Source organism: Balaenoptera borealis (genome assembly GCF_965194805.1).
Source record: "Balaenoptera borealis genome assembly, contig: HAP1_SCAFFOLD_476, whole genome shotgun sequence".
NCBI lineage: Eukaryota > Metazoa > Chordata > Mammalia > Artiodactyla > Balaenopteridae > Balaenoptera > Balaenoptera borealis.
In genome coordinates, this window is record NW_028123721.1 from 335,904 (window position 1) to 346,947 (window position 11,044).

Genomic DNA, 11,044 nt, shown 5'->3' on the forward strand with positions numbered 1-11,044 from the left:
TGTCACATACCTGTGACGCTGAGACAGCTGGGGGCTGTCACATAACTGTGACGGGTAGAGCTGGGGGCCGCCACTCACCTGTGATGGGGAGAGAGCTGGGGGCTGTCACTCACCTGTAATGAGGAGAGAGATGGGGGCTGTCTCTCACCTGTGATGGGGAGAGAGCTGGGGGCTGTCATCCACCTGTGAAGGGGAGAGAGCAGGGCGTTGTCACTCACCTGTGATATGGAGACAGCTGGGGACGGTCAAACACCTATGATGGGGAGAGAGCTTGGGTTTGTCACATACCTGTGATATAGAGACAGCTGTGGTCTATCACATACCTATAATGGGGAGACAGCTGGGGGCTGTGACATACCTGTGATGGGGAGAGAGTAGGCGGCTGTCACGCACCTGTGATATAGAGACAGCTGGGGACGGTCACACAGCTGTGATGGGGTGAGAGCTGGTGGCTGTCACTCACTTGTGATGGGGAGAGAGATGGGGGCTGTCAATCAACTGTGATGGGGCGAGAGCTGGGGGCTGTCATCCACCTGTGAAGGGAAAAGAGCTGGGGCTTTCTCGCACCTGTGATATGGAGACAGCTGGGGATGGTCACACACCTGTGACGAGGAGAGAGCTTGGCGTTGTCACATACCTGTGATGTGGAGACAGCTGGGGGCTGTCACATACCTGTGATGGGGCGAGACTTGGGGTTTGTCATGCACCTGTGATGCGGAGACAGCTGTGGGCTGTCACATACCTGTGATGGGGAGAGAGCTGGGGGCTGTAACTCACCGGTGATGGGGAGAGAGCTGTGGGATGTCACACACCTGTGATGGGGAGAGAGCTTGGGGTTGTCACACACCTGTGATGGGGAGAGAGATGGGGATTGTCACTTACTTGTAATGCTAAGACAGATGGGGGCTGTCACACTGCTGTGATTGGGGGACAGCTGGGGGCTGTCACTCACCGGGGATGGGGAGAGAGCTGGGTGCTCACACATACCTATGATGCAGAGACAGCTAGTGGTTGTCACATCCCTGTGATGTGGAGACAATGGGGGTTGTGACATACCTGTGATGGGGAGAGAGTTGGGGGCTGTTAGGATCCTGTGATGCGGAGAAAGATGGGGTCTCTCATATACCTGTGATGAGGAGAGAGCTGGGATCTCTTGTTCACCTGAAATGGGGAGAGAGCTGGGGTCTGTCACACACCTGTGATGGGGAAAGAGATGGGGACTGTCAAACACCTGTGATGGGGAGACACCTGTGGGCTGTCAGATACCTGTGATGCGGAGACAGCTGGTGTGTTTCACATACCTGTGATGTGGAGACAGCTGGGGGTTGACACATATCTGTGAAGGGGAGAAAGTTGGGGGCTGTCAGGCTCCTGTGATGCGGAATCAGGTGGGCGCTGTCACGTACCTGTGATGGGGCGAAAGCTGGGGTCTATCACTCACCTGTGATGGGGAGAGAGCTGGGATCTGTCGCACACCTGTGATGGGGAGAGAGCTGGGGCTCACACATACCTGTGATGCGTAGACACCTATTGGTTGTCACATCCCTGTGATGTGGAGACAATGGGCGTTGTGACATAGCTGTGATGGGGAAAGAGTTGGGGGCTGTTAGGCTCCTGTGATGCGGAGACAGCTGGGGGCTCTCAGATACCTGTGATGGGGAGAGAGCTGGGGGCTGTCACTCACCTGTGATGGGGAGAGAGCTGGTGGCTGTCACACACCTGTGAATGGGAGAGAGCTGGGCATTGTCACTCACCTGTGATTTGGAGACACCTGGGGACGGTCACACACCTGTGATGGGGAGAGAGCTGGGGGCTGTCACTCACTTGTGATGGGGAGAGAGATGGGGGCTGTCACATACATGTGTTGGAGCGATAGCTAGGGGCCGTCACCCACCTGTGAAAGGGAGAGAGCTGGGGGCTTTCACGCACCTGTGATATGGAGACAGCTGGGGTCATTCACACACCTGTGATGGGGAGAGAGCTGGGGGCTGTGAATCAACTGTGATGGGGCGAGAGCTGGGGGCTGTGAATCAACTGTGATGGGGCGAGAGCTGGGGGCTGTCACCCACCTGTGAAGGGGAAAGAGCTGGGGGCTTTCACGCACCTGTAATATGGAGACAGCTGGGGATGGTCACACACCTGTGATGAGGAGAGAGCTTGGCGTTGTCACATACCTATGATGTGGCGACAGCTGGGGGTTCTCACATACCTTGATGGGGAGAGACTTGGGGTTTGTCAGGCACCTCTGATGCGGGAACAGCTGGGGGCTGTCACATACCAGTGATGGGGAGAGAGCTGGGGGACGTAACTCACTGGTGATGGGGAGAGAGCTGGGGGATGTCACACACCTGTGATGGGGAGAGACCTTGGGGTTGTCACACACCTGTGATGGGGAGAGAGATGGGGATTGTCACTTAATTGTAATTCTAAGAGAGCTGGGGGCTGTCACACTGCTGTGATTGGGAGAGAGCTTGGGGCTGTCACTCACCGGGGATGGGGAGAGAGCTGGGGGATGTCACACACCTGTGATGGGAAGGGAGCTTGGGCCTCTCACTCACTTGTGAAGGGGAATGAGATGGGGACTGTCAAACACTTCTGATGGGGAGAGTGCTGGGGCCAGTCACATACCTGTGATGCGGAGTAAGGTAGTTGCTGTCACATACTTGTGATATGGAGACAGCTGGGGGCTCTCACATACCTGTGATGGGGAGAGAGCTGGGGTCTGTCACACACCTGTGATGGGGAGAGAGCTGGGCACTGTCAAGCACCTATGATGGGGAGAGAACTGGGGGCTGTCACATACCTGTGATGCAGCTAGAGCTGGTGGCTGGCCCATACCTGTGATGTGGAGACAGCTTGTGGCTGTAATATACCTGTGATGGGGAGAGAGTTGGGAGCTGTCACATACCTGTGATGTGGAGACAGCTGGGGGCTCTCACATACCTGTGATGGGGAGAGTGCTGGGGGCTATCACTCACCTGTGATGGGGAAAGAGCTGGGGGCTGTCACACACCTGTGATGGGTAGAGAGTTGGGGATTGTCACATACTTGTAATGCTGAGACAGCTGGGGACTCTCAAACGCCTCTGATGGGGAGAGAGCTTGGGGTTGCCCCATACCTGTGATGTGGAGACAGCTGGGGGCTGTCACATACAGAAATGGGGAGACAGCTGGGGGCAGTCACATACCTGTGATGTGGAGACAGCTGGGGCCTGTCAAATACTTGTGATGAGGAGAGAGTTGGGGCTGTCACATACTTGTGATGCAGAGAGAGCTGGTGGCTGTCACATACCTGTGATGTGGAGACAGCTGGTGGTTGTAACATACCTGTGATGGGGAGAGAGCTGGGGTCTGTCACTCGCCTGTGATTGGGAGAGAGCTGTGGGCTGTCACATACCTGTGATGGGGAGAGAGCTGGGGGCTGTCACATACCTGTGATGTGGAGACAGGTGGGGGCTGTCACATACCTGTGATGGGGAGAGAGCTGGGGGCTGTCACTCACCTGTGTTCAGGAGAGAGCTTGGGGCTGTCACCCACCTGTGAAGGGGAGAGAGCTAGGGGCTTTCACGCACCTGTGATATGGAGACAACTGGGGACGGTCACATACCTGTGATGGAGAGAGAGCTTGGCGTTGTCACATACCTGTGATGTGGAGACAGCTGGGGGCTATCATATACCTGTAATTGGGAGAGGGCTGGGGGCCGTCACTCACCTGTGATGGGGGGACAGCTTCTGGCTGTCACACACCTGTGATGGGGAGAGAGATGGGGACTGTCACATACCTGTGATGCGGAGACAGCTGGTGTCTTTCACATACCTCTGATGTGGAGACAGCTAAGGGGTAACACATACTTGTGATGGGGAGAAAGTTGGGTGCTGTCAGGCATCTGTGATGTGGAGACAGCTGGGAGTTGTCACATACCTGTGATTGGGAGAGAGCTGGGGTCTGTCACTCACCTATGATGTGGAGAGAGCTGGGGTCTGTCACACAGCTTTGATGGGGAGAGAGATGGGGACTGTCACATACCTGTGACGCTGAGACAGCTGGGGGCTGTCACATAACTGTGACGGGTAGAGCTGGGGGCCGCCACTCACCTGTGATGGGGAGAGAGCTGGGGGCTGTCACTCACCTGTAATGAGGAGAGAGATGGGGGCTGTCTCTCACCTGTGATGGGGAGAGAGCTGGGGGCTGTCATCCACCTGTGAAGGGGAGAGAGCAGGGCGTTGTCACTCACCTGTGATATGGAGACAGCTGGGGACGGTCAAACACCTATGATGGGGAGAGAGCTTGGGTTTGTCACATACCTGTGATATAGAGACAGCTGTGGTCTATCACATACCTATAATGGGGAGACAGCTGGGGGCTGTGACATACCTGTGATGGGGAGAGAGTAGGCGGCTGTCACGCACCTGTGATATAGAGACAGCTGGGGACGGTCACACAGCTGTGATGGGGTGAGAGCTGGTGGCTGTCACTCACTTGTGATGGGGAGAGAGATGGGGGCTGTCAATCAACTGTGATGGGGCGAGAGCTGGGGGCTGTCATCCACCTGTGAAGGGAAAAGAGCTGGGGCTTTCTCGCACCTGTGATATGGAGACAGCTGGGGATGGTCACACACCTGTGACGAGGAGAGAGCTTGGCGTTGTCACATACCTGTGATGTGGAGACAGCTGGGGGCTGTCACATACCTGTGATGGGGCGAGACTTGGGGTTTGTCATGCACCTGTGATGCGGAGACAGCTGTGGGCTGTCACATACCTGTGATGGGGAGAGAGCTGGGGGCTGTAACTCACCGGTGATGGGGAGAGAGCTGGGGTCTGTCACACACCTGTGATGGGGAGAGAGCTGGGCACTGTCAAGCACCTATGATGGGGAGAGAACTGGGGGCTGTCACATACCTGTGATGCAGCTAGAGCTGGTGGCTGGCCCATACCTGTGATGTGGAGACAGCTTGTGGCTGTAATATACCTGTGATGGGGAGAGAGTTGGGAGCTGTCACATACCTGTGATGTGGAGACAGCTGGGGGCTCTCACATACCTGTGATGGGGAGAGTGCTGGGGGCTATCACTCACCTGTGATGGGGAAAGAGCTGGGGGCTGTCACACACCTGTGATGGGTAGAGAGTTGGGGATTGTCACATACTTGTAATGCTGAGACAGCTGGGGACTCTCAAACACCTCTGATGGGGAGAGAGCTTGGGGTTGCCCCATACCTGTGATGTGGAGACAGCTGGGGGCTGTCACATACAGAAATGGGGAGACAGCTGGGGGCAGTCACATACCTGTGATGTGGAGACAGCTGGGGCCTGTCAAATACTTGTGATGAGGAGAGAGTTGGGGCTGTCACATACTTGTGATGCAGAGAGAGCTGGTGGCTGTCACATACCTGTGATGTGGAGACAGCTGGTGGTTGTAACATACCTGTGATGGGGAGAGAGCCGGGGTCTGTCACTCGCCTGTGATTGGGAGAGAGCTGTGGGCTGTCACATACCTGTGATGGGGAGAGAGCTGGGGGCTGTCACATACCTGTGATGTGGAGACAGGTGGGGGCTGTCACATACCTGTGATGGGGAGAGAGCTGGGGGCTGTCACTCACCTGTGTTCAGGAGAGAGCTTGGGGCTGTCACCCACCTGTGAAGGGGAGAGAGCTAGGGGCTTTCACGCACCTGTGATATGGAGACAACTGGGGACGGTCACATACCTGTGATGGAGAGAGAGCTTGGCGTTGTCACATACCTGTGATGTGGAGACAGCTGGGGGCTATCATATACCTGTAATTGGGAGAGGGCTGGGGGCCGTCACTCACCTGTGATGGGGGGACAGCTTCTGGCTGTCACACACCTGTGATGGGGAGAGAGATGGGGACTGTCACATACCTGTGATGCGGAGACAGCTGGTGTCTTTCACATACCTCTGATGTGGAGACAGCTAAGGGGTAACACATACTTGTGATGGGGAGAAAGTTGGGTGCTGTCAGGCATCTGTGATGTGGAGACAGCTGGGAGTTGTCACATACCTGTGATTGGGAGAGAGCTGGGGTCTGTCACTCACCTATGATGTGGAGAGAGCTGGGGTCTGTCACACAGCTTTGATGGGGAGAGAGATGGGGACTGTCACATACCTGTGACGCTGAGACAGCTGGGGGCTGTCACATAACTGTGACGGGTAGAGCTGGGGGCCGCCACTCACCTGTGATGGGGAGAGAGCTGGGGGCTGTCACTCACCTGTAATGAGGAGAGAGATGGGGGCTGTCTCTCACCTGTGATGGGGAGAGAGCTGGGGGCTGTCATCCACCTGTGAAGGGGAGAGAGCAGGGCGTTGTCACTCACCTGTGATATGGAGACAGCTGGGGACGGTCAAACACCTATGATGGGGAGAGAGCTTGGGTTTGTCACATACCTGTGATATAGAGACAGCTGTGGTCTATCACATACCTATAATGGGGAGACAGCTGGGGGCTGTGACATACCTGTGATGGGGAGAGAGTAGGCGGCTGTCACGCACCTGTGATATAGAGACAGCTGGGGACGGTCACACAGCTGTGATGGGGTGAGAGCTGGTGGCTGTCACTCACTTGTGATGGGGAGAGAGATGGGGGCTGTCAATCAACTGTGATGGGGCGAGAGCTGGGGGCTGTCATCCACCTGTGAAGGGAAAAGAGCTGGGGCTTTCTCGCACCTGTGATATGGAGACAGCTGGGGATGGTCACACACCTGTGACGAGGAGAGAGCTTGGCGTTGTCACATACCTGTGATGTGGAGACAGCTGGGGGCTGTCACATACCTGTGATGGGGCGAGACTTGGGGTTTGTCATGCACCTGTGATGCGGAGACAGCTGTGGGCTGTCACATACCTGTGATGGGGAGAGAGCTGGGGGCTGTAACTCACCGGTGATGGGGAGAGAGCTGTGGGATGTCACACACCTGTGATGGGGAGAGAGCTGGTGGCTGTCACACACCTGTGAATGGGAGAGAGCTGGGCATTGTCACTCACCTGTGATTTGGAGACACCTGGGGACGGTCACACACCTGTGATGGGGAGAGAGCTGGGGGCTGTCACTCACTTGTGATGGGGAGAGAGATGGGGGCTGTCACATACATGTGTTGGAGCGATAGCTAGGGGCCGTCACCCACCTGTGAAAGGGAGAGAGCTGGGGGCTTTCACGCACCTGTGATATGGAGACAGCTGGGGTCATTCACACACCTGTGATGGGGAGAGAGCTGGGGGCTGTCACTCACTTGTGATGGGGAGAGAGATGGGGGCTGTCAATCAACTGTGATGGGGCGAGAGCTGGGGGCTGTCATCCACCTGTGAAGGGAAAAGAGCTGGGGCTTTCTCGCACCTGTGATATGGAGACAGCTGGGGATGGTCACACACCTGTGACGAGGAGAGAGCTTGGCGTTGTCACATACCTGTGATGTGGAGAAAGCTGGGGGCTGTCACATACCTGTGATGGGGCGAGACTTGGGGTTTGTCATGCACCTGTGATGAGGAGACAGCTGTGGGCTGTCACATACCTGTGATGGGGAGAGAGCTGGGGGCTGTAACTCACCGGTGATGGGGAGAGAGCTGTGGGATGTCACACACCTGTGATGGGGAGACACCTGTGGGCTGTCAGATACCTGTGATGCGGAGACAGCTGGTGTGTTTCACATACCTGTGATGTGGAGACAGCTGGGGGTTGACACATACCTGTGAAGGGGAGAAAGTTGGGGGCTGTCAGGCTCCTGTGATGCGGAATCAGGTGGGCGCTGTCACGTACCTGTGATGGGGCGAAAGCTGGGGTCTATCACTCACCTGTGATGGGGAGAGAGCTGGGATCTGTCGCACACCTGTGATGGGGAGAGAGCTGGGGTTCACACATACCTGTGATGCGTAGACACCTATTGGTTGTCACATACCTGTGATGTGGAGACAATGGGCGTTGTGACATAGCTGTGATGGGGAAAGAGTTGGGGACTGTTAGGCTCCTGTGATGCGGAGACAGCTGGGGGCTCTCAGATACCTGTGATGGGGAGAGAGCTGGGGGCTGTCACTCACCTGTGATGGGGAGAGAGCTGGTGGCTGTCACACACCTGTGAATGGGAGAGAGCTGGGCATTGTCACTCACCTGTGATGGGGAGAGAGCTGGTGGCTGTCACACACCTGTGATGGGGAGAGAGCTGGGGGCTGTCCCTCACTTGTGATGGGGAGAGTGATGGGGGCTGTCACATACATGTGTTGGAGCGATAGCTAGGGGCCGTCACCCACCTGTGAAAGGGAGAGAGCTGGGGGCTTTCACGCACCTGTGATATGGAGACAGCTGGGGTCATTCACACACCTGTGATGGGGAGAGAGCTGGGGGCTGTCACTCACTTGTGATGGGGAGAGAGATGGGGGCTGTGAATCAACTGTGATGGGGCGAGAGCTGGGGGCTGTCACCCACCTGTGAAGGGGAAAGAGCTGGGGGCTTTCACGCACCTGTAATATGGAGACAGCTGGGGATGGTCACACACCTGTGATGAGGAGAGAGCTTGGCGTTGTCACATACCTATGATGTGGCGACAGCTGGGGGTTCTCACATACCTTGATGGGGAGAGACTTGGGGTTTGTCAGGCACCTCTGATGCGGGAACAGCTGGGGGCTGTCACATACCAGTGATGGGGAGAGAGCTGGGGGATGTAACTCACTGGTGATGGGGAGAGAGCTGGGGGATGTCACACACCTGTGATGGGGAGAGACCTTGGGGTTGTCACACACCTGTGATGGGGAGAGAGATGGGGATTGTCACTTAATTGTAATTCTAAGAGAGCTGGGGGCTGTCACACTGCTGTGATTGGGAGAGAGCTTGGGGCTGTCACTCACCGGGGATGGGGAGAGAGCTGGGGGATGTCACACACCTGTGATGGGAAGGGAGCTTGGGCCTCTCACTCACTTGTGAAGGGGAATGAGATGGGGACTGTCAAACACTTCTGATGGGGAGAGTGCTGGGGCCAGTCACATACCTGTGATGCGGAGTAAGGTAGTTGCTGTCACATACTTGTGATATGGAGACAGCTGGGGGCTCTCACATACCTGTGATGGGGAGAGAGCTGGGGTCTGTCACACACCTGTGATGGGGAGAGAGCTGGGCACTGTCAAGCACCTATGATGGGGAGAGAACTGGGGGCTGTCACATACCTGTGATGCAGCTAGAGCTGGTGGCTGGCCCATACCTGTGATGTGGAGACAGCTTGTGGCTGTAATATACCTGTGATGGGGAGAGAGTTGGGAGCTGTCACATACCTGTGATGTGGAGACAGCTGGGGGCTCTCACATACCTGTGATGGGGAGAGTGCTGGGGGCTATCACTCACCTGTGATGGGGAAAGAGCTGGGGGCTGTCACACACCTGTGATGGGTAGAGAGTTGGGGATTGTCACATACTTGTAATGCTGAGACAGCTGGGGACTCTCAAACGCCTCTGATGGGGAGAGAGCTTGGGGTTGCCCCATACCTGTGATGTGGAGACAGCTGGGGGCTGTCACATACAGAAATGGGGAGACAGCTGGGGGCAGTCACATACCTGTGATGTGGAGACAGCTGGGGCCTGTCAAATACTTGTGATGAGGAGAGAGTTGGGGCTGTCACATACTTGTGATGCAGAGAGAGCTGGTGGCTGTCACATACCTGTGATGTGGAGACAGCTGGTGGTTGTAACATACCTGTGATGGGGAGAGAGCCGGGGTCTGTCACTCGCCTGTGATTGGGAGAGAGCTGTGGGCTGTCACATACCTGTGATGGGGAGAGAGCTGGGGGCTGTCACATACCTGTGATGTGGAGACAGGTGGGGGCTGTCACATACCTGTGATGGGGAGAGAGCTGGGGGCTGTCACTCACCTGTGTTCAGGAGAGAGCTTGGGGCTGTCACCCACCTGTGAAGGGGAGAGAGCTAGGGGCTTTCACGCACCTGTGATATGGAGACAACTGGGGACGGTCACATACCTGTGATGGAGAGAGAGCTTGGCGTTGTCACATACCTGTGATGTGGAGACTGCTGGGGGCTATCATATACCTGTAATTGGGAGAGGGCTGGGGGCCGTCACTCACCTGTGATGGGGGGACAGGTTCTGGCTGTCACACACCTGTGATGGGGAGAGAGCTGGGGGCTGTCACATACTTGTGATGTGGAGACAGGTGGGGGCTGTCACATACCTGTGATGGGGAGAGAGCTGGGGGCTGTCACTCACCTGTGTTCAGGAGAGAGCTTGGGGCTGTCACCCACCTGTGAAGGGGAGAGAGCTAGGGGCTTTCACGCACCTGTGATATGGAGACAACTGGGGACGGTCACATACCTGTGATGGGGAGAGAGCTTGGCGTTGTCACATACCTGTGATGTGGAGACTGCTGGGGGCTATCATATACCTGTAATTGGGAGAGGGCTGGGGGCCGTCACTCACCTGTGATGGGGGGACAGCTTCTGGCTGTCACACACCTGTGATGGGGAGAGAGATGGGGACTGTCACATACCTGTGATGCGGAGACAGCTGGTGTCTTTCACATACCTCTGATGTGGAATCAGCAAAGGTGTAACTCATACTTGTGATGGGGAGAAAGTTGGGTGCTGTCAGGCATCTGTGATGTGGAGACAGCTGGGAGTTGTCACATACCTGTGATTGGGAGAGCGCTGGGGTCTGTCACTCACCTATGATGTGGAGAGAGCTGGGGTCTGTCACACAGCTTTGATGGGGAGAGAGATGGGGACTGTCACATACCTGTGACGCTGAGACAGCTGGGGGCTGTCACATAACTGTGACGGGTAGAGCTGGGGGCCGCCACTCACCTGTGATGGGGAGAGAGCTGGGGGCTGTCACTCACCTGTAATGAGGAGAGAGATGGGGGCTGTCTCTCACCTGTGATGGGGAGAGAGCTGGGGGCTGTCATCCACCTGTGAAGGGGAGAGAGCAGGGCGTTGTCACTCACCTGTGATATGGAGACAGCTGGGGACGGTCAAACACCTATGATGGGGAGAGAGCTTGGGTTTGTCACATACCTGTGATATAGAGACAGCTGTGGTCTATCACATA